The 27,952-nt window shown below is 36.9% G+C and overlaps 1 long non-coding RNA gene across 1 annotated transcript; it reads right to left on the bottom strand.

The window, feature by feature from the left end:
• Positions 1-4,038: 4,038 nt before the first annotated feature.
• On the bottom strand, positions 4,039-27,952 carry LOC125323429. Its single transcript, XR_007202518.1, has 4 exons — positions 26,206-27,952; positions 11,557-11,683; positions 8,617-8,765; positions 4,039-4,607 (listed from the first exon to the last, which is right to left on the bottom strand). It is a non-coding gene; the product is annotated as an uncharacterized LOC125323429 (long non-coding RNA).

The raw sequence follows: 27,952 nt of genomic DNA, 5'->3' as shown, positions 1-27,952 counted from the left end.
CAACACACAGATATACAGGATCCAAGAAGTAGCCAGAGCAAAGATTAAGTGGAAATCCTGGCTTAAATCTCTATTCCTTACTTTTTCTTCTCACGCTACCTCATTTTTTTTGCTTTTATCTTTCACGTATGGCAATCTTTACTGAACATAATTGTCCTTAACTGATTAACACTTTATCAAACAACCTCCTATCACACAGTGATCTCTTGATCTCTTGATCTACCTCTTTCTCTCTCTCCTTAAATTCACCACAATATCAGATAATTGAACGTAGAAAGCTGAGATCCACCAGCTTTTTCCACTGAAAGGTTTTCCACTGCATACTCCTTGTAATGCTTGCCAGGCTTGATGTTGAGAATAGGGTGTGAATTATGCTTGGCTGGGAGATAATAGGATTTAATTAGGTTAGAACGATTCTGGAAATAACCTTATTTGTGTAGCAAAGAAGGTAAAGAGACACTCAAAAGAGCACAGCTATAAATTACCACATTAGCAATAGCTTTTGAATCACTGATAATTACCTCTGCATGTTTTCAATCCCTGTAGCTAGCAAGCTGGAGTTTAAAATGAAAGCATTTTTGCAAAGGTTTTATTTAGCTCCAACTTTTGACCTTAACGTTTGGGCAGTTGGACCTTAGAGACTTCCCTTTTAGTTCAGGGTATGATGACCTCGCAGACAAATAAGTGTATAAGTAAGGTAAACTACCTTATGAACCTGCTATTCATTAATTATTCTGGGGTAAAATATTTCCTGTATACTTTTCCTTACAGTCAGTGCAGAGAAGTCCATGTCTTGATGGAAGTACCATAAGCCACATCTTACTTCCTGAGACTAAGACTGCAGATGGACAGCTGATTTTAAAAGTGTCTTGTAAATCCACACTTGTGGTCTTCTCTTAGTTTGTGGATCCAATTCTTTACTGACCTCCAAGGGTTTGAAGTAAAAAATCTTGCTTAAGTAAATATTTTACTTTATTGAAAAATCTGCTGTCTTATCTTACTGTGCATGAAATAGGGACAAAAAATTCAACTGTGTTTCAGTAAATGACCAGAAATTCTTTGTGTAGATTAAAAGCTTGAATCTATTTTATCCAAAAGTTATCAGGTTTTTTAGTGCCATCTTGTCAGAACTGTGGTCATCAGTCCCTTCCCTTCCACCCCAACACATGAACTAGATCCTCCAAATTACATGGGAATGGTTCTTGAGTGGAGCACACTGTAAAAAAAAAATTAACACTTGAATTTGATTTTTTCTTTCATATAAAATTGCCTGAATTTTTTTACTTTCTTTGACAGAAATTTAAAGGTTGAAAGAGAAACAGAAAGAAATGTTTGCATTTCAGTCAGTGGAAATCTTTGGAAAGAATTATCTGACAATGGTAGACTTGCAAATAAGGGTTTTAAAATTATTATTATTTTAAAACAATAATATTGTTATTATTATTAATAGATTCTTTTCAACACTAAATACTGGCTTTGGAAAAGATGGTCTGTAAAGATAGTCATGCTGCTGTAACATTTTTTGGACTTTTTTCCTGTTCAGGGAAATCTAAAAGGAAAAAATGTTCTATATTTAATATGTTTTATTATGCTGACTACCTTCAATTAGATATTTTTTTCTCTTCTTTGTCATTTCTAGCTAGAAACTTTAGGAATTTTTCAGTTTACAATTCTTTTTACTTTCAGTTTGAACTCCATACTGGGTTGAAAACACAACTTTGTCTTTTACTCTCCCCCTAAAGACTTCTAATTAAATTTAAATATGTAGGTTTATTTTATGCTGAAACAAAAGAGCAACGAGCTACCAGCCTTCTCTACAAGAATATCTGCTCCCAGATTGCTTGATCCTTGTTTCTGAGGGAAGAGTGCACCACTAGCAAGTTCCTTAGCATGAAGCAGCACTTGAGTAGGGAGACAGTGAAGAAAATGACCACCCAACAAGAGGCAGATGACAGCCCACAAATTCAAAGAAGTATGAAAACAAAACAGAAAGAATTTTTTAATATTCAGAAAGTCTTCTAATCTCTTGGTGGTCTTGATTTTTATCTCAGTTACACCAAGGAATGAATTAACTCTGAAATTAATCATTAATCCAATGCAGTAATGTGGATCCAAATTTGTGCCACAATATTTTAATTACTCTTAATGAGATACAGTAATTAATGAGTTACATTAATTAATTATGTTGCTGTTAAGACAATGGTACAGAAGTTGCAATTCCTTAAGCTTTTTTGTACTGAAGGCAAAAATAGTTTTTCTTGTAGGAGGCAATGGTCATAAATTAGATACATAATGATATAATAATTTTAGCATTTAACTGTTAGTATCTTTAGGAAAAAAAAGAGGTGATTAATAATTTCCCTCACAGAGGCCAACAGCACTCTGTTTGGCTGGGAAGGAGAGACAAATGTAGCTTTAAATATACATGTTCAAAAGACTTCAGGGAAAGTTAGTGGAAAGATTCCTAATGACTTTTCTGATATTTGAATCAGGGCCTAAATGAACTCTAAAGCTTTCCCAGTGTATTAAATCTATATCATATCTTGTTTAGATTGCCTTTTCTTGTGCTTTGTAGTGCTGAAGGCATTTCCACGATATAACATGTAGTGACACAATGCTGTTTGTTGCTATTCTGCTTTCATGAATTAGTTAAAAGATGGCAAAGCAAAAGTTACAGGAAACTTGCTTTCACAGGCTTCTTTTGATGGAGGTTTCATGTCAGAAAGGTTTCTGCTTGCACCAGAGTTAAAATGTGTGTCTGCAGGCCCGTGTGCGGCATCGCACAAAGCGCCGAGTCAGGGGAGCAGCAGTTGTTCAGCATTACCCTTTGCAGAGTGTGCAGGGGGCTTTCCTGGCCGTTTTCATGGGAATACTCAAAGCCTTGTTCAGCTGCTTAACACCGTCAGTGCATCCATTAAAATATAGGAAAAGGAGAGAAAGAGGAATTAGTCTTTACTGCTGTTCTGAGAATGTGATATATTGGCAACACGCTGCATTTTGATTATATTTCATCGCAGGTTGCTTGATGCTATATCATTAGGCTTTAATTTCTTTAGTGTAGAATTGCATTGGGAAAATGGGCAACAGAATCCCAGAATGAGGTCGCTTTGTGTTAGGTATAATGTAAACAAAGTAAGACTGTTCCTGTCCCAGCAAGCTTGTAGTCTAAAAGATAAAAGAAGATGAAGCAAAATTATTTTCTAAGGCCTCTCAAGGCTGATAAGTAGCAGAACTGTTTCCTGAATGATTCCACATAATATTGAATTTATTTCTTCACCTTTACTTCAGATTTAAAAAGAATATTCACATCTTGAGAATTTCTCAGAAGAATGAAATCATTGTTGTGATATTTATCTTGCAGGCAGGAAAACAGAGGCGAACTATTTCATTTCATGCTGCCAAAATATCTGATGCTGGGTTCTATGCTGCAAAATCATGCAGAAAGGCAAGTTCTATATTAAAGTATTTTACATATAGAGTATAGATAGGTTATACATCTTACAATAGGCTCATCTGTTTAGGGTAAGACAAAAATACAGGTCATGTTGGGCAAGCTATGAATAAAATCAAAGCACCATCAGTAAAAAAAGCTTGAAATGTGATATCTAAAATGTGAAAAAAATACTTTAAAAATAGGACAACAAAAAGTGGAGTTGAAAGGAATATTAAGGGATTATCTACCATCTCTCCTTCTGCTGAAATCAGAAGGAATGGTAGTCACATCACATTTTGTCCAATATCTTCTCTAAACTTTCAGTAATTTATATTTTGTGGGTTCCCTAGACCATCTAATGCTTAATTGGCCTTAGCATCAGAAAATATTTTTCCTTGTATCCAGTTTAACTCCCTTGCTGGTAATTTAAGTTCATTACTTCTTGCTATAGCAACTCAGACATAAAAAAGAGTTTATCCTTCCTCTCTGCAAGAGCTTTTGATGTAACTGAAGACTATTAGAAGAAAAAAATGATCACACTTTTTCTTTTTTTAATGGAAAACCTTTACTTAATTAATTTTTCTCATAAAAAAAGGTTGCACATTTTCATCAAATTTAGCATTAAGCCTGCTGAAGGAATGAATATGGAATAAAAACAGATCTTTTAATGAAATACAAAATTTAAAAATAGCCAAAGCAACAACAAAAACCAACCAAGCAAATAAACCAAACCACCACTACAGCAACTATACTGTCTGAATATATTCTAGAAGTGACGGAAATAGGTTCCTGAAATTAAGTCTGGATGTGATTTCCTGTTTGAGACTTCACAACTTAGAATGTGAACTTTTTTTCAGCTTCTGCTTTGACACCTATAAAACAGGTAAACAACTTGTAAGAAAGAACAATACAGAAAGTTTCTTTAAGTCAATAGTGCAAGTACTTTCACTTGAGCGTGTTCTGCATGTAGGGATCCAGGAAAGCAGGCTTGAACCAGATCCTTTTGTAAGACTTTGCATTTCCAAGGTGGAGTCATTATTGGAGATCTTGAAAAGGTTCATCCAAATCCAGAAGTCCATATTAGAGGACTCAGGCTTTTGGAGTCTGCTGGTGAGTTGTAATGGGGCTTCAAAGCTTTGCCAAAACTGGAAGCAGAAATGTCCTCATTTGTGATCTTGGGACAAAGACAGGGAGAAGTATTAAATTCTCTGTTAAAAGAATAGTAATAATAATAATAAAGTAGAAAATTCCTTGTTAAGATGGTGATGGAAATTCCCTCAAATCCTGCATTAAAAATCGTGGTTGAAGGTGGACCAGTATGGCTAGAGTGAGGCAAAGAACTATGAAATGTAGATCTGTTGCACAGGCTGTGGGGACAATCGTGAAGATCTGTGGGGACTTCTGAATGTCTGTATTTGAGCTATGTGTGCTGAATTTTGCTTCATGTCCCCCAACCAATGTTGTACAGACTAGCATAAAGGTAAAGCACTTGAAAAAATAAAATTCTATATTTTTCTACAAATTTTGCATGGAAAGATTCCTAGTACCACTAAAATGGAAAAATAAAAAACACAGATTGAAATATATTTCCGTAAAGCTGTTCTTACAGACTGCAGACAGGATATACTAATTTTTAGCAACTATAGACCATTCTATCCTATATATTTATGGCAGGCTAAGGATGGGATATACCTGGATATGCCTGGATACATACCTGGATAATCTATTGACTTAGCAAATGATGTAAGAGGTGAGCTAAACATAATTTAGTATATTTTCTTCTTCTGGTTGCTAAAAACAACAGATTGAAAACAAATAAAAATTTTTACTAAAAGAGTTAGCTTTCACATTTGAACAGGAAAATGATTTGATATAGATTTATAAAGATAATAGTAAGGCTTAATTCACTCTTTATAGAAGGAATTTCTCATATATTTATAGGGGGAGGTCAGTAGCATCAGCGTGGAAGTAGAGCAAATTATTTTAAAAGAATCTTGCATGGGATTTAAGAAAAACAAAAACTTTTCAAGTTCACATAGTTAAAAACAATAGGGTACACGAATATACATGATGCTGAGTGCAGGAAAAATTAGAGCATAATATTATCCAAATAAATCAACATAGAATAAGTAAATTAACTACTGTATTTCAAGATTCAGATACATTTTAGCACAAAAAACATACTAGCTTTGTGTACTGTTAGTATTCTACTAGCTTTTTTTTAAACCAAGAGTGCTACAAAGAAAATTTTATATTTTTCCTCTGAAGCATTTGATGTCTGAAAACATGAAACTACTAAAGTGTGTTTGATAACTTTTTTGTGCCATATTGCTGTAAGGGCCATAATCCAGCATTTCTTGGCCACTTCCCAGAAAGCTATGAAATAGCATAAGGATTGCTTTAGAAAGGAAAGTAAACTACCTTCAAATGTTTTGAGTTAGTAACTGGGTCATCATTTACTCCAGCATCAGTGACACTGAGTAATGCCAACACTGCCTGCCTGAGGTACTTGATTTCCACAGCAAAAGGTGGCAGGAGCCCTGCAGTTCTGCCAGCCCCAGCTCGAGCAATGCTGGGATGAGGAACTGCCTGGAGAGGACATGTGGTCTTAGACATGGTGACTCAAAATACAGTGGACATAACCTATGGATTTCAGGATTCTATGGCAGCCATCCCAGCTATTCTCCCAGATGTCTCAAAATATCTATTTGGGCATGTAAACAGGTCTGGACTGGAAGAATTTCCTGGGATGAGGGGATATAATTGCTTATGATCCTGGCAGACATGGTATCCCTGGGAGAATCCAGGTGCTACACTTGTCCTGCAGTCATAAACTGTGGACAAGTAGTTCTGTTGAGTGAAGTATTTGGCATCATAGATGTTAGTGTGTCTCAAACAATGGGAAGACTTTAAAATGGGAAAAAAAGCCAAAACGAGCTGACATCTGTTTGGACAGTGTTTTCCTCTTGCCATAGGGATGCATGTTTTTAGGAGGAAAAAATGGTGGGTTTGTTTTTAAATCAGAATATTACCAACCGTCTCATTTTAAGAGATTACAAGCTTCAAACAGTTCTATTAATATGCTATCAAGTAGTGTTAATACTATGACAGACTCTATTCCAGATATGAAGTGAGAAGCAAATTGAAAAAACTTTCTTGGCTCCAGAAACAAGCTTACTTTTTCTTTTCATTTTCCTAGCAATAAACTTGGACCTGAGGTTTATCTTAATAACCATGAAGAAAAGAAAAAAAAGGGACACATATACACAAACAAAAACATAAAAATGCCATAAAAACCAAAAAAATCCAAACAAACAAAAAACCAAAAGCAAACAAACAAAAAAACCCAAAAAATCCAAACCAAAAATATTATTAACCTGAATTTCAACAAGGCTTAGATTTCTGTTTGAGTTCTGGAAATCTCTCATAACTTGCCCTAGGCTCTGGCTCTGTCTGGCAGCCTCAGTACCCATTGATGGTTGGGTGAGCCTGATACAGCTCCTATCAGCACCTAGCCCAGAAATCTGCTTGCTGGATCAGCCCAGCCACCTGCAAATCTCGTTATTCTTCTGCTGTTCTCCCAGATCTGATGTGGGACAAGCATCAGTAGGGCTGCAGGAAGCAAGTACCATCTGAGGTGAGCATAACAAAGCTCCTCCTGGCTTGGTAAGATCCAGGCTAATTTTTGACTTTCTAGGCAGAACTGTGACTGCAAATCACAAAGGTCGCAGGTAAAATCTTGGGTGTGTTAATGAGCAGAACACAAACATAGTAAATCCGCCCAAGGAAAGTGGACTCTGTTAATTGCTTAAATTCACTGTTTGTGTGGCTACTAACTGGCTGATATAAGCAGAGCAGATGCAAAACAGACTCATTCTACTTTAACACCAGTTTTTCCATTCTTTATTTTCCACATACTTTTATTTTTGTTCCTCTTTTGCCCATGTCTGTTTTCTTCTTCCTGACAAAAAAAGCGATAGCAAGCACTGTAAAAAATTGTGTCTTATGTATTATTGACTAGCTTTGAAGTGGTGTATTTTCCTGTACCAAACACAAAATGCACTCTGGAAGCTCTGTATTTTGACTTGATTTTGCATTTTGATCAGTTGCACAGTATGTGTTACATGGTTAAATTCTCTGGTTACAGACTCATAGACACTGATTTGCAATAGTTTTGTGTCTGTGTCAACCCTTCCTGAACTCCATTAGAGAACAGAGCACCTTGGTGATTACCAGGAAACAGCTGTGTCTGTTTCTGTATGTCTGTCAGGCACAGTATGTGTTTCATTGATATATTGAAGTGCAAGAGATTTCATCAAAGGTTAAGTAACAAGTTCTCATCCATAAGACTTCAGAAAGTGACACAGTGGGTCATATAAGAGACCATCTAAGTTTTTCATCTCTGGCAGATGTAAGAAAAGAGGAGTAGAGGGAAGCTCTTTCCCTAGAAGTTTTTTTATCAGGCACTTAGAAGTGAAAAATGGGATTGTTTTTAAAACTGTTTCTGTTAGTATTAATTTTTTAAACATTTTTAAACATTTCACATTCTATGACATACAATTTAGGCCAAAACACACCTAATCTTGTGAAGAAAAGTGAAATTGTAGACACATATATTTTAATTTAACTATGAATGGGCAATCATGACAGCTGCAATTCAATATTTTTCAAATTATCTGAAAGAAAGTATTCTATTCAATTATTGCTGATAATTCAGAAATTGATAATGAAACCCCACTCTATTTCACACTATCTAGGTTGCTTGACAGGGTGAGTGCAGTTGAAGATGTTTCCTAACATGGTACAGACAAGATTCATGCTCAAAGAGCAAAGGAAGGTACCACAACCACAAAATGTGAAATTGTGTCTTTGAGAGCAGAGATTCTGAAAGGGCTTTACAAATCATTTGGATAACCCAATCTATATGAACCTCCAATGAAACAATATAGCTAAGAAAGACACCTTAGTCCTTGCCCTGAGAAATTATTCAAGGTTTTGAAAAATATCTGTGACACAGGAGATTTAAATATTTTAGTATATTTACTTTATAGAACAGTAAACTAACAAACCAAATGATAATTGCATATAATCACTAGTCATATAATCATAAGGGAAAGAGATACTGAAGACGGTAATCATGCAAAGACAGAAAAAGATTTTAAAAATGGAAATAATCTTTTTACCAGAATGAGAGCAATTGGGACAAATTCCCCTGTGGATTATCCATCTCTTTAAGACTTCCTACCTAAATCACATCTTCTAGAGAAAGATCACAGTCTTCAAAAAAAAGCTTAAGTCTTCAGTTAGAAAAGGGTTGGTGTGATTCTTTATCCTGTATTATGAAAAACATTAGATTAAGTTATTGAAATGGTTCCTCTAAATTATATAAAAATATTGTTCTCATTTCTCCTAAATTTACACTTCTAACATTTACTTAATATCAATAAGAACATTAATAACTATGACTTCATCTTCATTGCCATCCTCCTTTATGTATGACAGTAGTTAAAGTTCAAATCCTACATTTCTCACTTCAGAAGATTTTTTTTTCCCTCTGAGATAACTGTTGGCTAGATTTGGTATTTCAAAGTCATTTTACTGAATTTATTTTTCTTTTTTCCTAATTCTCAGTTTCAAAGGTCTTCCATCTTGGTCATATTTCATCCAGAAAAAAGTATTTTTCAATCTGGAGAGCACAGACACTTCATATTTAAACTAATTCCACAGCTATCCCATCAGCAATCCCTGACACAAACAGTTCTGGGTTTCCACAGTTGTTTTGCACCTTGACCCTTTTCCCTTTGCCCCCACTCAGATTTGTCCAGAGAATTTCAGGAAAGCATCAAGGATCCATGTACACCAGCCCATAGCTTTTCCACTGATGTGCCAGGCCAGCTCCAGTATTTTTTAATTGAGACCAGAACAGAATGTGTGAAATTTCTAGTGGAATTCCTCACACTGGGATTCAAACCACAGTTGAATACCATATGCTTCATAAGAATGCTTATTTTTCCTCTTGCACTTTGAATTAAAAGCAAAACCACACAAATGAGGTAGTAGAGAAAAACCTAAAAAGCAATCCCAAAATTATATTCATAATAGCCCCAAAAGACACCCAAGAAAGGACTCATTTCCAAGAACTGATATTTAAATGAAAAGGTTCTCATCAAATTGAACTAGACTTAAACCTCAACCAATTATATTTAAATATAATGAAAAATAAATACAGCTGAGCTAGTAAGATAGCTGTAATAGCTAAAGGTCTGTCAGCACTTCCAGCATAAACCTGGTTTGTTCGGGGATTATAAGTGCAGTAAAAATGTGTTCCAGGCTGAAAGTTGGCAGAAAAAGATTGTCGTTTTAGAGGTTGGGATTTTATTTTATTTTTTTAAATTTTAAATAGGTTCAGAAAAAAAGAAGGATTGGCCACTTTTAAGATAGTGTTGGTAGACTTTGGAATTTTCCAACACTATTTCTGACATTCCCATAATTCAAAAAAAGACTGATTTTAAAAATAAGATGATGTAAGCTATTATTAGTCCATGATGTGAACTAACCACATGTTTCTTTTGGGATTTGTACAGGGGTTTATTTTTAAAAGGCAAGTGGGTTCAAACACAGGTCACTAGACTAATATAGTTTGTTTGACTCGTAGGTGGGATTTTTCAAGCGCCCTCAGCAGTGGCCAAGCCCAGCTCCCAAGGGCTGGCATCAAATGGTGTCAAAAGCTGAGAACTTAATGCACCCCCACTCATCCGCTGGGATAATGACAATAAACTTAGATACACATTTATTCTTTTATTATTCACCTCTCATGCTTTCTCTTTATGATGTTTTTTTTTGTCTAAAATTCCCATATAATGGGATAGCACAGATTTAATGATATAATTTCTTCCCTACCACCTTCTCTCACTTAGAGAAGTAGGAAACAAGCCGAGCATCAAAGGCCCTTTACCCCCAAAAGTGTCTCCCTAGCTGGTCTCTGCAAGGAGCACAGGACTATCTGGGCTGAGCACACACTTGTGGCCTTGGACAAGGAGCTCTGGTCATCCCTTGGACCCCTATGGACCACACCATGGCAGTAACACCAGATATGATGCAGACATAATACTGGGAAAGAGATGAGCTGGGAATGCAATGTACTTGTGGCAGTTCTCTAGGAATATGACTAATCAGAGACAAGCGAAGATATTCTTTGTGTGTGACCAAGCATCACTGCAAAGGTATCTGTGATATCAAGGAACATGAAATTCCACCTTTATTCTACTTTCTGTCCATGGAAGAGAGTGGATGTGTATGCCCAGAGGGAGTGGGACTCCACTGCCACCACCACAAATATGAGCCAGGGCCTTCGAAGGGCTGCAGAACTCTGTTCTGATTAAGAAATCCCGAGTTCCACAGGGTCCTTCCAGCACTTTCCAAGCTCAGCTGTAGCTACAGAGCTGTTCTACTTTTGTTGATGTTGAGAACCTGCTATTTTTTACAAACATGCTTCAGAAAAGATTCTGTTTCTCTGCTTTCAAAAGAACCAGCAAGATGATGGTTTCAGACACAGTGCCCTGGTGAAGGAAATCAGCATTTACATTTGGGTTTAAAAGGAACTGGTCAAGGATTTCACCTACCAGCTTTAGAAGGGTAACCAAACTAGGAGGGTTTTGATTATTCCAGAATATAGTTTTTTCTCTCATCTTTGGTGTGTTTTTTTGGTACGTTGAATGATTTCTCTATCGTGTTTCTGAGGAATCATAAGCAAATTTTCATCTTGATTATGTGAAAGAGAAAGAGAATGCTAAAATCTGAAAATGTATTATAAAATAGAATTGCATAAATACTTTCTGACAAGCAGCAGTTAATATTAATGAGACATGAAATCAGATCTGTATTTCTCTATTTATTTACATAATGAAGTATGCTAACAAAAATTACTTGAGTTTTTGTTTTTCAACTTCCTTCTTTATAAGTAAGTTTTCATTTCACTCAGTGTTAAGGTGTTTTAAAATGTGGGCTTTAAAAAACATTTACACAGACCATTCATAGCATCTGGGGTGAGAAACCATATTCATTTGTATTTTATATCACTAATAACAGCTCTAAAGTACTAATCTCATCTTTCTCATACTCACAGTTATGTGGGTTTCCAGGATCAGATTTGGCAGGCAGGTTGTCCTCATTAAGGAGAATTAAGAAATACTGGCAGTGGGTCAGTGTGACCAATCTTTCACTCTACAGGAGTGAAAAGAAAACAGGAGACTGGAAAGAAGCAGAAAGCACAAGTTAAAAGCATATCGCAATAAAGTCTTTTCAGCTAAGTGATATTTTAGTATTTCTCCATCACTGAAGGGTGTATGCTACATATATTAGGATTACTTCTGAAATTCTTAGTTACTGAGTACTATACATCGTGATAGACTTCTTTTTTTTCCCAGCTGGGGATGAAGGGAGTCATGGGTCAGATCAACCTGGTATGACCCAGTGCCTGGTTGAAAGAACACCACAGGTTTTACTTCAAACTCCTCCTGCACGAGCCTTTAAAGGAGCATAAATTCAGAGGAGAGAGATTTTCTTTGTCATGCTGAGTGTCCTTCAAAGGTGAGGATTTGCCATGTTTTAACATAACACAAGGGAAAGCACTTCTGTACTCAGCCTGAGATTCACCTTGCCTAGAACTCCCCAAAACCTGCACAGATTTCATTCCCATTCTACACTCACCCTTCCTGCCTCCAGTCTGGCCTGGTGGGCAGTGCTCCCAAAAGCTTTGTAGGCAGACAGGAGTTCTGTGCCTTAGTCTTCTAAGGGGCTGTGAAAGGCAAAAATATTTTGTTGTTCATCTAAGCTATCATCATCCCGCAAATCCACGTAAGAACCTCAGATGCAGTCAAGTTGACAGTTTTTATCAGTCCTAAACCCTATTTTGTGGAAGGCATGTCAGTGTAAGAGAGAGATTATCTGAACCTGAATACCTGGAAGCTGTAAATGATCAGAGAATCATAGAATCATTAGGGCTGGAAAAGACCTCCAAAATCACCAAGTCCAACCTTTGACCAAATACTGCCAAGCCCACTAAATCATATCACAAGGTTCCACGTCCTCTTATTTTTGAAAACATCCAGGAAAAGTGATTCCACCACCTTCCTGGGCAGTCTGTTCCAGTGCACAACCACTCCTTCAGTGGTGAAATTTTTCCTATAATCCATCCTGAACCTCCTCTGACACAACCTGAGGCCATTTCCCCTTGTCCTATTGCTAGATGCCTTGGAGTGCAACTGTGTACTCAAAAAAGAAGTGCAATTGTGTCCCTCAGCATGAAATCATGGCTGTTACAAAAAAAAGAAAAAAAATTATCATGCAGTGGGGTCATCAATCCAGTTGTCAAAAATAATATAAAATAATTATTTTGACTCCCTTCAATAAGATCTTTAATAATTTTTTCATCATGTTTTATTAAAAGGTGACAACAGTATTGAAAAATGGATTTCATTCACCTCTCTGCCAAGCACTGATGTTGGGGGCAGGAAGAGCTGTGGCTTCACTCCTGCTGGGTAGGCATCAGCGAACAAGCTGCACTGTTTTCACTTGGGGGGATTTATGGTTTGTGAGGGACCAGGGAACTGTGAGAGAGAAGAGCGGGCAGACAGCCTTTTCCTTCCCCACAACGCAGAGGACAGGGAAAGAATTTGGTCACAAAGTTTCAGGTGTAATCAGAGCAGCTCTGCTCAGAGAACAAAATGTCATCTTGTCTGGGAACCTTCATCCTCTGAGGGGACCACAGGATGTATCAAAGTAGTGTGGGGGAATGGGGGAAAAATGCAACAAGGGGAGGAAAAGTTAGATTAAATCTGTGCCTTCTCTGTATCTAAATTCTTTCCCAAGGCTGGTTTTGTAGAAGGCATGTTTAAATCTGTTGAATGCTCAAGCGTCAGTCAGAGAACTAAACATAATTTGAAGTCTCACTTCACACTTCTATTTCCATTTCAGTAAGTCCTTTTAGCTGAACGCCACAGGCCTGGTGGTGACCTGGGCTAAGGGAACAAAGCTCTGAGGCACCAGCAGCTCACAATCTCCTTTTCAACTGTCAAAATATAGCCATATCCTCCTCACCCTCAAACCTCCTGTCTTTTCCTGCGACTCCTAACTCCATACTCCACTATCTTTTAAGGAAAATGAGATTAAATCAAATCCTTCCTCAATGTGGTTATAAAAGGAGAATTTCCTTAAAACACTCACTCAGAGTAGTTCCTTCTAAGGTTTTACTTATGTTGTGTTTAAGAAACCTGAGGAATTTTCAATATGAAAACCACCCACCCTGGGCTGCATTACTTCAAAAACCAAATGTTCAACTCTTTTCAGCTCTATTGTTAGATTACTTTGTTATGTGATACACTCCTCCACTGCATGCTTTGTGACACTGGGAATCATAAACCCTCCATCTTGGAAATGAACTCTGGTATGTACATAACCCACATACCAGGGAGCAGGGCTTGGTGGCACTCACCGCACTGCCTGTGTTATGAGGTGTTAGTGAAAGTTTTGGTCTCTTCAGCCTCTTTTATTGGTTCTGCAGTTGATTCCTTACTTACAGATGTTTTCAAAACCATCAGTTCCGAGGAAAGTCTACTTATTGCCAAAAGTTTACAGCTGAATTTCTTGGCATTCACAAGCAATGATTTCATCAGAACATGAAATAAGTCAGGGCTGCTGTTGAGAGACACCATTTTATAATCCAGCATTGTAAATTTAAGATTTTTATTTGCTGCAGAGTTTGGTTTCCATTTGTTCAACCCTCTGATAGGTGTATGGCTTGGGAACAGATATAGAAGTTTTACAAGCCCTTTGTGCAATTTAAAACCCCTCTATAGAATACCATAGTGCACTGCCCATTCACATCATTAAAGACTTTTACAAGAGTATCATGTTCACACTTATATGTACTTTACTCTAGCGACCCTCCCCGTGCCATGTTTGAATTATTATAAATGGGGCCATGCAGAAATCTGCCTCAATAGCTGAAGTAGGGAGCCTTTGTTTAAAATTCAAATAACAGTTAAATGGTGTCTGTTTGTTCCTGATCAACACTCTGCATACAAAAAAACCCGTTGCACTTTCTTAAAAGGCAGCAAATGTGGACAAATATTAGCTTTTGGAACTAAAGGGGAAGTTATTCATTCACTCAGCAGTGCTTTGCAAACTATCAATCTTCCAGGTATTTCTATTAGCTTTAATCATTGAGGTTGTTTGTTTGGAGCAATTTCTAAGAGAATAAGGGTACCTTTGGCTCTTATCTCCTGTCATCAAAGCATCCATTAGGAAATCTAAGCCCTGTAGGCAAGCTCAAGGGATTACTCAAAGAGGTTTTCTTGAAACAATCAAGAATTTGGTGCCCTCTCTTCAGTGCACAGGAGTTCAGTTGGAAACCATAATCTGAAAGAGAGGTTTATCTGGGGCTTAATACAATTTGAACAGGATTTTGTTCAAGGCAAACTTACAGATAAAAGCACCTTAAGTATGTTGAAACAAAGATGAGCCTGCATTCCTTGTGGTGCTGTTTCTAAGTCCAATAGTCTGTCAACAAAGGTGGGGGGTAAAAGCTCTAAAAGTCTTACAATTATCACAATAGTCAGTAGATTGGACCACTGAGAAGCTAATTAATAGCTTTTTAATAAAGGAATGCTGATTAAGTGTGAAGCAGACAAAAGATGGTGCAGTGTTGGGGGCTGGAAGACTTGACAAGGAACAGAAAGCTTGAGGATGGGGTAAATGTAAAGATTTGAAACTTGTTAAGTAGAAAAAAAATATCTTTGAGATATGAGATGAGCCTGAACTGAAAAAAAAAAAAGAGAATCTGGAGTGCATATAACCCTAAATTTCCACAGTGTTTGGACTGGAGTATCTCTGTTCTTCAGGTGCAGGGATTTAATTCAGCTCACTGCTAATGGAAAGAGACAAGAGATATGGACAAAATGCTAATGCAGCTTTACATTTAGGATCCCCTGGCTTTGGAGACAGTCCAGTGTAGTAGAGCTAGGATTTGGATGACGTGGATTTATCTGCTGCTTCTTTCACTTGAGTGCCTTTCCCTCTTTGGCTTTCCTTATCTGGGAAAGGAAATGATGAATGGTTTGAGATAACTGAAAAAAAAATATGAGATTTAGATTTCTGTTCTGCTGCTTTCCCAAGAGTCTCAGCTCTGAGTTGGAGCTCTGGTTCTGTAGGGACAGAGCACAAAGTCTGCCTCTGCCTTGAGGAGCTTACTATAGTTATTGGGCCCAACTGAGCCCCAAATGAGCAAATAGGAAATTTTTAAGGACAAGCATTATGTTTCAGCTTCTTCAGGTAACAGATACAGTTATGCTTTTCTTTAGATTGGAAGCTTTTCAGAACACAGAACCAGGGAATGTGGGTGCCCATCTATAAGGAGAATGATGTGGACAATGTGCATTTGAAATTTCAAAGGGTTTATTTGACACAAGTCTGTTAAAAAAACCTTAGCGATAATTAGAATGCTCATTTGTCATGACAACACAGCTCTTTTCAGGACTGAAACTGAATTAAAGCATAGGATGCAAGGCATAAGATTTAATGTTTCATTTTCAGGATAGAGAAGAATTGGCAGCATTGTACCTCAGAGGCTCATTCTAGAACCTGTTTTACTCAATTTCCTCACCAATGACCTGGAAATGGAAATGAACTGTGACATCTCCAAGTGTGGTGATGAAATTAAGATTTTTTTAGATAGCTAAATATTATCTCAGTGACAAGAAACAGGAGGATCTCACAATGTCTTTGGCTGCAGCTAGAAATAGCCATCAAGACATCAGATATCACTGGAAGAAGACCACCCAAATGCCATTGTTTTACATGTATATAAAACTTTTTGTACACCTACCTCCTCAGTGCTCTTTGTTGTTTTGTGATCTCAAGAAGGATGTGGTGGAATTACAGAGAGTACAGAGAAGAGTAAGCAGGTGATGGAAGTGCTATTTTACAAGAAAACATTAGAAAGGTTTGAACGTTTTTGTTTCAAGAGGAAAAGGCATATAAAAAACTCCTGCAAAATCCTGATAGCATGTACAACTGTTATCTGGAAGGTATTTCTTTATGCAGTAGCTAGTTAGAATTCTGAAACATATGGCCATGGGAAGTTGTGAGAGAGGACAGTTTTAGCAGGTTCAAAGTAGATTGGATAAATTCATGAACACTAGATTATAAATCAGTGATGGCAGGGCTAAGCAGAGATGTGTCTTCTCCATTCCTTATAAACAAATTTTGATGGGAGATGGACTACAGAGTGTGAGCAGGTTCATGTTCTCTCCCAAAACAGCATTTCATACCATCACTGTCAGAAGCAGAACACTCAGTTTCTACTCATCTGACCCATAATGCCATTTCTTATGTCCTGTTAATTTTTTTCAATGTCAGACATTTATTCTTGTTAAACTAATAGAGGCTAAATATGGAATATACACAGTAGTACCTCCCTAGAAATGGAAACTGAGAATTATGATGTAATAATGCTTCATTTCCAAGAGCTGCACATCACTGCATCAATGTGAATTACCTATGTACCCAATGTGCTGTAGCAACACCAGGTTAGGAAGAAAGTGATTTTCTCAGGGAAGAAAACAATCAAAATAGTAACTTTTACATGAGCCTGGTAATTCGTCAGGTTACCGTACAAAATCTAGACTCAGTAAAAGCACTTCACATGGTTCCAAAATCCTTTCTTCATCCTAACAAATGTACATGTCTGTAGAATTGTAAAATGTAATTAGCTTTCATTGATTCAAAGTCCATCTGTGGTCAGGAATATTTTTACATGATCCCGTAAAAGGAGTCTGTTATAGGCTATACAGTCCATCTGTAGAACTGAGTGAGCATGAGTTACAGAGAGAAGTTCTTAATTTTTTTTCAGGCAGATCATGCTGGTTCTGTCTAGTCTTATTCCCAATTTTCACCTGCTTCACAACATCTCTGTCTGACATGAAACTTCAGTCTTCATTGAATCTCTTTAAGTCAACCCATTCCAAAAGCCTTGCAGAAGGTAACATAGCCCAAGCCCAGCTGCCATCAGCAAATCTTTCCTGCTTCTTTCAATGCACAATATGTAAAAATGTAAAGTGGTTCAACAGAAAACTCCTCTCTTAACATTTACCAGGGAAAGTTCTCATCCTGCAGATATTCACAGTCAGACAGAAAGGTAAGCTTTTAAAATGCAGCAGCATGCAATGGTCCTCGGGAAAGGTACAAATTCTGAGATTGACATCAAAGGCAGAGGACTAACGAGGGACTTTTAAAGTATTTCCTGCACTGAGACTAAACTAAATCTCCCACCAGGACTGGCTCTGTGAAGAGGCAAAGCAGGCAGTCATTGAAGGAAGTGGGTTATTGACAGTGGCAAAACAGCCACAGTCCCATTTCCAGCTCTTCCTGTGCCAGAAAAGGCAAACTTAGTTGCTACTGTCCCGAAGAGAGAAGTCAGAGCAGCATCTCCTGCTGTGAGGGCAGTGGACCCTCCTAGTGGAAACAGTTAAGGTCTCTTTATCTCCTTTAGGCACTGTAAGCTCCTTCAGCTCATACATTAATGAAAAATCTTAGGTCTTGTCCTGTGACATCTTACATACCCTGAGAATGTAGCCAAGGGCAGAGCCACTCTACTTTTTCTTGCTCATCTAGTTTATTTTTTTTTTCCTTTAAACTGTTTTTTTTGACTTGTATTTCTATTTTTTATTATTTTGGATTTATTTCACTGTCTCTTGCTCTAGTTACTATTAAGCTGACTGTATGTATTTTAGATAACTTTTTGTCTTCTTCATAAATCCCTAACATTACAATACCTTTCAAGTCAATGCAGCTGCCATGAAGAAATATTCTCTAAAACATTGTGAGTAAATTTAAAGTCTTGGAAATTTCTGTGTGCTTTTGTTTTTGCTCATTAATTCTATTTCAGTTACTTCAGTTAAAGTCATCAAACATCTTGCAGTTGTGCACGGATGTGATTAACCTGAGATGCAAATTACAAGTAAAACTTGAAGCCTGAAAATTAGCTACAGATCTTTACAAAACTGGCCTTTGTTACCAGACATTTGTGACAAAATTCTGCAAGAAAGTGTTTAATGTATCTCACACTTACTGAGTTATCATAAAACTTTGGATTTGGCATCTGGATGACATTTTAATTTTTGACTAAAAACTTGGAAGTAATGGATACAGTTTGCCCTAAGGTTGTCCTCTATTCACCTCAGATTCAATTCCTTTACTTATTTGGTGTGGTTTTGCTTGTGAGACAGTTCTTACTAGAGTAGGTATGGAATGATGTCACCTTAACCTTAGACACAGAAAAAATAAAAGAACTTCCAGAATAAGATATCTTCCTGTGCCTATATAAGCTTTGTATAATATATGTTAGAAGCATCTCTCCCCATTGATTTTAGTGGAAGTGAAAAATGAGTCATATCCTAACTTTGTTTTTCAAAGGTCAGGATTGCCAGATCTTGCCCTTTTAACTTGCTGCAGATACTTGACAGATATAAAACCTAGATAAGGCAATTCAGAACCCCTAAACTAGATGTCTCTTCTGAATAATACTCTGACAGTATGAGTCTGGCTTTTAGAGACATTAATTACTTTACTTCAGCATTTCAAAAGCAGTGCTTAATGTAGGAGCTGTGACTCTCCCTTCTCTGTGTGCCCAGCTCAGTTGTGCATACTTGGGAATCTCAGCCCCGTTTTAGATGTCTAGTGTGTTTTGAGGGGCTCTCACAAATATCAGGAGTTCTCACAGGTCCTGTGTGGTACTGCCCGCTTCCCCATGAGAGCATCTTGAACATGAGAGCATCTCAGAGCTGTGTGTACCCATGAACGAAGAAATTAATTGAACTTTTCTGCCCTGGCAGTCAGATTCATTCAATTGTATTTCAACCAAGTATCCTGGCATGGAACTGAAAACCTTTCGCAGCAGAAGACACTTCAGTTGCCAATAACAAGCATATTCTAGTAAAGAAAAATGTGTTTCTGTTTTTTTCTTCTTTTAAAATACTTGGCTATTGCTGCAGATCTAATTTCAAACAACAATTTAAAAAAAACGTTTTACAATAATGAATAGTTTATTTTTTAGTATTTAAAAGAACCTAATATTGGGATTATGGCCAACATTATTTTTTTCTTTCTCTCAATCAGTTTTCTTATCTGTGTCTCTGTTTGACTGAAATTTGCCTTGGTCTTTAAGTAAGAAAGAACACTGGGGCCTCCTACAGTTTACTTTTTGATTGTAGCTGGTGTTCAAGTATCACACAGAAACTACAGTCATAACAAAGGGGCACATCAGCAAAACTACTTTACTAACACACATAGAGTACTCTGTTTGCAAAGGTAGTACTTATCTGTCCAAATTTTGATATATATGATCTTTAATTTCTGCTTGTGACGTCATCAGTGGAAAGAAAAAGGCACTTTTTGGATGCAATTTGTCTTAGTCTGACTGAGATGTTTAAAATTGTCCAGATGAATGGCATCCAAAGCCTGTACATTTTTCCATTGACTATAAAGGAAGCCTAGACAGCTTGTTCAAATGTAAATGTCTATACTGCAGATGTCTAAAGTTAAGTGAAAGGAATCCAGGGAGCTTAGCATCCAAAACCAAGAATGTGGATATCATATTGAGAAGATCTGAACCATACAGATATTAAAGGACATGTCTAGCATCAGAGATGACACCTGAGTAGCCATGCCAAGAATGGAATACATATTTCTCAAATTCCAGAATTCTAATATTTTAACCACAGACTATCTTTTCTATGAAATGAATAGGAATATAAATTTTTTCACATCTTGAAGTAATGCTTGTAGCTAGTACAGAAAGATTTTGGCTAACCTCCCAGCCATACCTTCCATTTCCACCTACCCACAATATCTCTACACAAGCGTTCAAAGGAATATTTAGCTTTTTACTCATTTAAGGAAACTAGTAAAGACACAAATAATACATTCAACCCAGGAAAAACAGCATGGTATAGGATATAAGAGCCATACTTTCTTGGGAAAAAAAGTTAATTTTATAGAAGAAAAGAAAAGCTTGCAGTGTGAGAGAGAATTGCATCCCTTCCTCTTCACATTTTTGTTAACTGAAGCCATAATCTCAGGAAAAATATCTGAACAGATGTTTTCCCTTGAAAACATTCCAGAAAATGAAAGCACACATGGCATACTGATCTGCTACTTCCTTCAACACATTCTCGTTCAGAGATAACAAATGTACCATGTGATGTTGCCATAGTAGCCTCTTGTATTTCACCACTGAGTGAAGCAGAGGACGAAGTGAATATCTCCCCATACTCTGGGCACTGGGCTGGCTACAGTAGCAGACTGTGCTTGTAGCATTTGTAGCATATTCTCTGACATTGCCCTGTCTGTTGTGTTTTAGAGTACATGTGCTGAAGCACAGTGTGCAGCAAGCAGATACAAAGCTCAGGTATCTCCTATGGCCAGATTCTCTGGTCCATTAACTTTCTATGGCCTCCCTGTCATACTCTATCTGCATGTTTTTCAAACAGTCCACAAACTCCTTTTCAGTGAGTTTTCTGTTAATGTATGCAATGAAGCTGGTCAATGTCAAGGTTGTTTATAAAAGAATGCCAGAAAGTAGAGGACAAATATCAAACAGAAAAAAACCCCAGAACATAACCAAACAACACTATTAATGCTGCAAAAGTATTCATTGGAGGCAACAATCATTGGCAAAAAGACCTATCTTATCTACTTGAGAAACTGGAAATACTAGAAATGTTTTAGAATACAGTGGAGAATCTTGAAATACTGAAAAAAGAACTGACAGGAAATATTATGGGACAAGAAAGAAATTGTTAAAAAGGAAACATGACTGAAACAGAGGTATTTAAGGATATGTGTTTCTCAGGAAAGCTATAACTAAAGCAGGACTTGGTAGATCAATGTATTCATATTCTCACATTGACTTTAAAGTAGACTAATGACAGATGAATACAACCACACACATTGAGAAGAGAGCAAAGTCTGCCTGTGTCAGCATCATTCCTGGAGAGTGCTCTAGAACATGTTCTGTGCCTCTAAACCTAATGATGAACTTGAATAATGTATAAAGTCATTAAATACTATTTGGAATTGTAGCCTGAATGACTTCTCTTTTCAAGTATAGTGAGAGAGACAAAAGGTGCTAAAAATAATAGCACCCCAGCCATTTCTGAGTAATTTTCTTTGAAGAAAATAACAGTCAAATAAACATGAAGATGACAGTAAGATTTTTTTAGCTTTGCCTTTTCTAAACTCATGATCTTTGGAGATATTCACAGAAAGTTATTAGTCAATCCTGGTCTGATTCACTTAAATGAAATGAAGAGCTACTCATGGGTATGGTTATTACTAGGGTTCTCAATTTCAAAAGGACAAATTAAGTTATCTAGTTAATAAAGTCAGCCGCATTAATGAGCCTATAGACTTCACTGTACTGTAAGCTTGGGAATTGTCTCTATTAATAGTACAAAATACAAGAACTCCTACCCCTGTGTAGTAGACTAACTTTTCCAAATCACAGAAAATACTTAAGAGTAAGCAGAGATTGTACAAGAAATGCAAAATCAAAACCAAACAGAAATAAAATAAGGACTGCTCTGTAAAGAAAATAATATTTTAAAGACAAGTCATGAAAGATCATAACAACAACTGTCAGGAACCAAACACAATTAAAAATTGCACCTGGAAAAGGAGAAAATAAATAAGAGAAGGCAATTAAAAAATTATTTTTTATGCAGCGAGTATTGGGAGATTCAGCAAGACTTCAAGGTGTGACTGAAAAGAGTAAATGAATGTTACCTCAATTTTTAACATTAATAGTTCTGCTGAGTATGGAATCAGAGGACTAATGGTTTAATGTGAATGGAAGTATAAAAATTGGCATGGAAATAGAAATTATAAAATTAAAAGCAGAAATCAAGAATCCTAGTACATCATTGTGTGAAAATCATCCAGAATTCTGAAATTCTGATCTCGTAGCAAATAGTTTAAAATTTTTTTTTAACTTTTTGAGATTAGTACTGAATAACTGGAAATTATTCAGCAAGTCAGCACTAAATATTTAAATAAAGGAAAGTTGTGTACCCAACTACAAGATCAAACCTGAAGATAGTCTGGATAGATTTGTAGCTAAAGATAAATGGAAAAATCCTAACAACTGTAACGTGGATTTGCTAAGGTTTGCCTATACCATATTTTTCTGATAGCTTTCTCTGATGAAACAGGGGATTAAAAACTGTACATTTCTACACCTATAAGTAATTTTTTTAAAAGGACATTATTGTTTAAATGAAAGAGATGTCCATGGATGATGCTAAAAGAAGAAGCATCAAAAGTTTCAGCGCCCAAGAAGTACGTGAGTTAATGATTAGTGTCAGGGAGGGTGAATAGCAGGAGGGTGTCAAGGACCACAGTAATAAATTAAATTCAATAGGCCAGGCTGCAACTTTTACTTAGGGACTTATAAAAAAGGGTTGCAGTTATAAACTAGGTATTCGTCAACTAGAAATGACCGAGGAAAAAGACAGAGAGATCCATTTATAAACGAAATGAATATATCATCAACAAGCTGTTCCTGTGAAAATGGTAAATGAGATCCCAAGTTAAATCTGCTGAGATAAGTAAGTACTTATGCTGTTTTAAAAATGATGCAGTGAATTCTTCCTCATTTGGTGATGTTTGCTATGTTATTCTGACAAAACGAAGACTGAAAGGCTGCAAAAAAATCACCAAGATTTACATTTATATATCAATCAATTCAATATCAAGTTAGGAAGAACAATGTGACCTGAGAACAACTGGATATAAACAATTAAAACTTAATTCACCCAGACATAAGTGAGATTCTAGAGCAGTTTTCCAACAGGAGTAGTAGGAAAAAAAATCTGAACTATATATGCTACAGAATTGGTTTAGGGAAAAAGTTCTTCCTAAAATACCTGCCTGCAGAAGGATGAAAATAAAATCAATGGTCCCAGAAGTCCCTTGCATGTATTACTGTGTGTGACTTTGTAATGAACCTGTTTGGTTTTTTTTAAAGCTTAAAATGCTCACATCTTCTCAGAAATATATCTGTCTCATTGGGAAGATTTTTTGGAAGCCAGTGACATCAATTGAAAAGTCATAGGGAGAAAGTCAGACCTGAGGCAAGCTCTCATAATTCCAAGGGGAATGCAAAATTTTAAGGAATATATGGTTACAAAAAATGTAAAAACATTATATATTTTGCAAAACATGTTTTCTGACCAGTCATAATAATTGTGATTTTGTTGTCAATAATCTTAGTATTACTAAAATAGAATCTATATTTATAAATGGTTTTAATGTCTGTATCCAATTGAATTAAACAACTTATTTAAGTATATGGGAAAAAAATACATGATTCCATGATTTCCAGAGAAGTACTTTTCTCTACTTTAATGAAATGAGCCTAACTAAAAGTTATATGGGCAAAAAATAATAAAATCACATTTCCATACAGAAACAAGACTAGGCAACACAAAGCACACTACACTGAGCCTTCACAGACAGAGTACCCAGAAGAAATAAGTACTCCTTTGCCCTAAGAAGTGAGTGCTCCACTGGAATATATAATATATTCACTGAAGAGGAGCAAGCTCTGTCAGGTCCTTCTAAAGCATAGTTGAGGGGAGAAGGTGGAAGGGAGAGAAAATATCTTGCCTCAGTATAGGTGAAGGTACATCAGTGTTTTAATGTGGACCAGGAAGATGCTTTTGCAGCTCCCTCCTCCCCACTGCTGTGCTTTGGTTTGCAGTCTCAAGTGGTCTCAGGGTGTGCAAACTGCTCCTTTGGATGAAACTAAAATGAAAGATGCACTGCAGGAGGACATGAAATGCACTTTAGCAGCTGACAAGTATTTAAGCTGCACAGTCAGACTAGAACTAGCCCGAAGTAAAAGCCCCAAAGTACTTTCAGTGCCGGTATCAGGTCCTTGGTTCTGTTTGGCTCCACAGACACACATCAGTTAGGTTTGGTCATGACACTTGCTCAATGTAGGCATATTCTGTGCCTCTAGCAAAGCCTCTTCTGTTTTCTTTTTCTTTTACTCATGGGGAAATGTTATCACTGTATAGCATAAAAATTATGCTCAAAAAGAAACTACAATCTATATGCAAATGTTTTCAAGATGGGGATCACACAAAAGGATGAAAACCTGTGGGCAAGGTTCGAGGGAAAAGATGCAAGAAGATGGGAGACAGTTCAGACATCAGGAAATGACTGGGAGAAATTAAAAAAAAAAGTAAGAAACACTAATTAAACAGGTGGGAAATACAATAGGTAAAGGGATTGCAAGTGGAAATATTAACCATGTATTCTCCTTTCCCATGTAATTAAAAGGATGAGGGACATGTTGCAACTTGTTCTATTTCTTGTTCTTCCATAAAAAAGCTTTTTTATTTTTCCAAATGAGGCAGCTACCAGGAAATCCTAGGCATCCTCATTTTCCCTTGCATAAAGTGGGATCTGAAAAGCCTGGACTGAATCTAGTGATGGCTAGCTCTTCTTCCAGTCTCCCCACAGGAACACATGGGCTTACTCATCTAAAGGAACATTTCCTCGTGTTCCTGTTCACAGGGCAGTTCTTTGGGGAAAGTTTTTCCTTTATTTATGTGCAACTTCAGACAAGAGGATCAAAGAATTATCCACCTCCGAGTGACCAGTGAGTAGTCAGCTGCTGCAAGTGACACATGTGGATAGCATCAAAGAGTCTCAGACATAAAGGAGCAATATCTTGTACACCAGTAGCTTCTAAAATGGTAATTAGATGCTTAATAAGAGAAGAAATCAATGAAAATCAACTGGAAAGCAGTGATAGAAAGGCTTGGACCTGTACGCTTTAGGGGATAGTGGAAGACAGGACAGAAAGACATCGATTCTTTTTCACATCCGTGACTTCCAGATAATGCCACAAATAACAGTCACAAATGTTTATAATTCCTCCCAGCATGTATTTGAGCAATTATGTAAAAGAAGTTATGGCCCTTATCCCTGTTCCACTCCAATGAGAGGAATAGTGGCTTCAAGTTGTATCTGGTGAGACTACTGGTTCCAGTTATAGGCCCATGAGATAACTATGAACAAATTCTTTTTATATTTCCACTCTCTTTTTATAACAAATTCAAGGAAATTCCATGACAAAAAGCTGCTAACAGGGAGCTAATGACAGTTGGTAATTATTTGTGACCTTTTAGAACATCTAGTGTAGTAAAAGCTCAGTTTCTAAATCCAGGAGACAGATAGTTAAGATACTTCACCCCCTTGAAGTGAAATATAATGCCTCCGTACAGCCATAATATATATATTTTACTCTGTCTTTGATCTCCTGGGAGATGTGGAGATGTGTTCAGCTTCCCTCCAGTCAAAAGTTTTGCTTATTTCACAGAAGCTCGGTGTGTTCAAGAAGTTCAAGAAAGGCCTTTATTAGGTATGCAATTAACTTCACAAACTAGTCCTTAAACCCATAAGCATAAACATCTCCAACTTAGCTGCTGACAGCTGCCATAGAAAGAATTCCCCAGCAAGAATTCCCCAGCAATCTGCCAGAGAACTTACAGTGGCTCAGTGATGTGCTCCAAAACGTTCAAGTTACTTGTGCCTCTCCTTTAACCATGTAGTAACTGCAGGTCAGCCAAATGAAGGAAATCACCTCACTTCACCTTGTTCCCTTCCATGGCCTCTCTCAGTTGGCTCATACCTGAGTCACAGCTCACCTTTTCATTCACAGAAGCCTTGCAGAGGGTGCTGCCAGTGCCACTTGACAAGTCCCAGCAGGTCTTGACAGCTGAAGGAAGGCAAAGAATCAGCAGAAGTCCTGTGGATGCTGTGAAGAAAGAGGACTAAAGGCTTAAGTGACATCCAAGCAACTCTGGCATATTTTCAACAAATAGTTTTTAAAGTTGCCCATATCTCAGTTTGTTAGAAGCATGAGTTTTACTAGCAAGTAATTCTGGAAGAACAACCTATACTATAAATGGTATAGTAACTGTTAGAATAAGGAAAAAAAACCCCATAATTTGCTTTTTAGTTCATCTTACATGTTGCTGAGAATTGCAAGTTACAGTAAACTCACTTAATAGGTTTTTAAAGTGAAATTAAGTACTATTTTAAATGACCACATGAAAACATACCGAGGTATTGGCAGACAAGATTAATAGTTCCTCCTGTCTTTCCCATCCCCTTTATATTTTATTTTCTATTTCTGATAAATGAGAAAATATGATAGATATGAAATACTCTTGAAATTAAAAGACAACCAGCTCAGTGTCAATATTGATATTCTGTAGAATAACTACATTCACATAAATGTTAAACAATTCAGTAATGTGCCAGGCAGTGTTTATAAATGTGCACCAAAATAATAATCCAGATGAGAGCTGTTACATTACGAGATGATTATGCTTCTTTTACATACTTTATAATTAAATAGACCCTTTTTCTTTCAGTTTAATAGCCAGAAATAGTATCTCATTAGCTGTGCTTTCAATTTTACCCTTGTAACTTGGAAAATATTGTCCTATAATTAGCTCAGGGTACTTAAACCCTCCCAGCAAAACAGTAAATGCATATGGGTGTCTAGATGTGAAATCAAATTAAAGTAACACACAATGTGAGTCTTTTATTGTACAGGGTTGGAGTTTTTTCTGGCTTTTTTTTTTTTCTTTTTTCCTTAATCAACTAGGGTTATTATGAGAGAAATAAATAACTTTTATAACTTCCCTGCCTGTAGCAGCTATTATTTCATACACTCTTTCTTGAGATAGATTATCCAGCTCATTTCCAAGGAGTATTGGGGGCAGTCAGTTGAACTCCAGGGGTAAAGATTGCCCTTATTTCTCCACGCAGTACTACTAGGTAGCACAGAAAAGTGCTTTTTGAGAACGTGCCAAAGGCTGCATTGATGGCATTAACTGGAAAAAGTTTAATTCTTCTCTCAATATGAATCCCTCAACTCTTGTTAGTCAGAGGTATAGAATGACAAATGCTCACACATAAAGGATAGCAAAACCAAATATCTTAGTTCACCTAAGATAATGCTTAAGAGTTACATGCTACCCATATTAATAGCCCATATGAACCAAACGAAGCTTCAATACACAAGTGAGGCTAAAGGTTATGGATAGGACGTTCCTGATAAAGAATGAAGCTGTGGGCATTCAATTCTGCTCAGATCTTGTCCTCTATTTGCAGGCTTGCAGAAGCAGCTCCCACCGCTGAGCTTTCAGCTGCACAATTCAGAGTGGCTCATGTGCAGGAGAAGGGGCAAACACAGCCCATACCCATCACTTGCTGCATAGGGGAGCAGGAGGTGCGACTCACAATGCTTCAGGCTGAGGAGGGAAATGTTTAAACCATTAGATTAGTTTGGAAAGAGTAGGATGAACTGATTGCAGGTTTTGTAAGAAAGTGAGCCAGTCATTTCTTTGGAAATGTATGAAGCTGTTACTTGGAATCTGGAAA

Source organism: Corvus hawaiiensis, chromosome 3 (genome assembly GCF_020740725.1).
Source record: "Corvus hawaiiensis isolate bCorHaw1 chromosome 3, bCorHaw1.pri.cur, whole genome shotgun sequence".
Lineage (NCBI taxonomy): Eukaryota > Metazoa > Chordata > Aves > Passeriformes > Corvidae > Corvus > Corvus hawaiiensis.
Note: the sequence above shows the minus strand (reverse complement) of the source record. Positions and strands in the feature narration are given on the sequence as shown.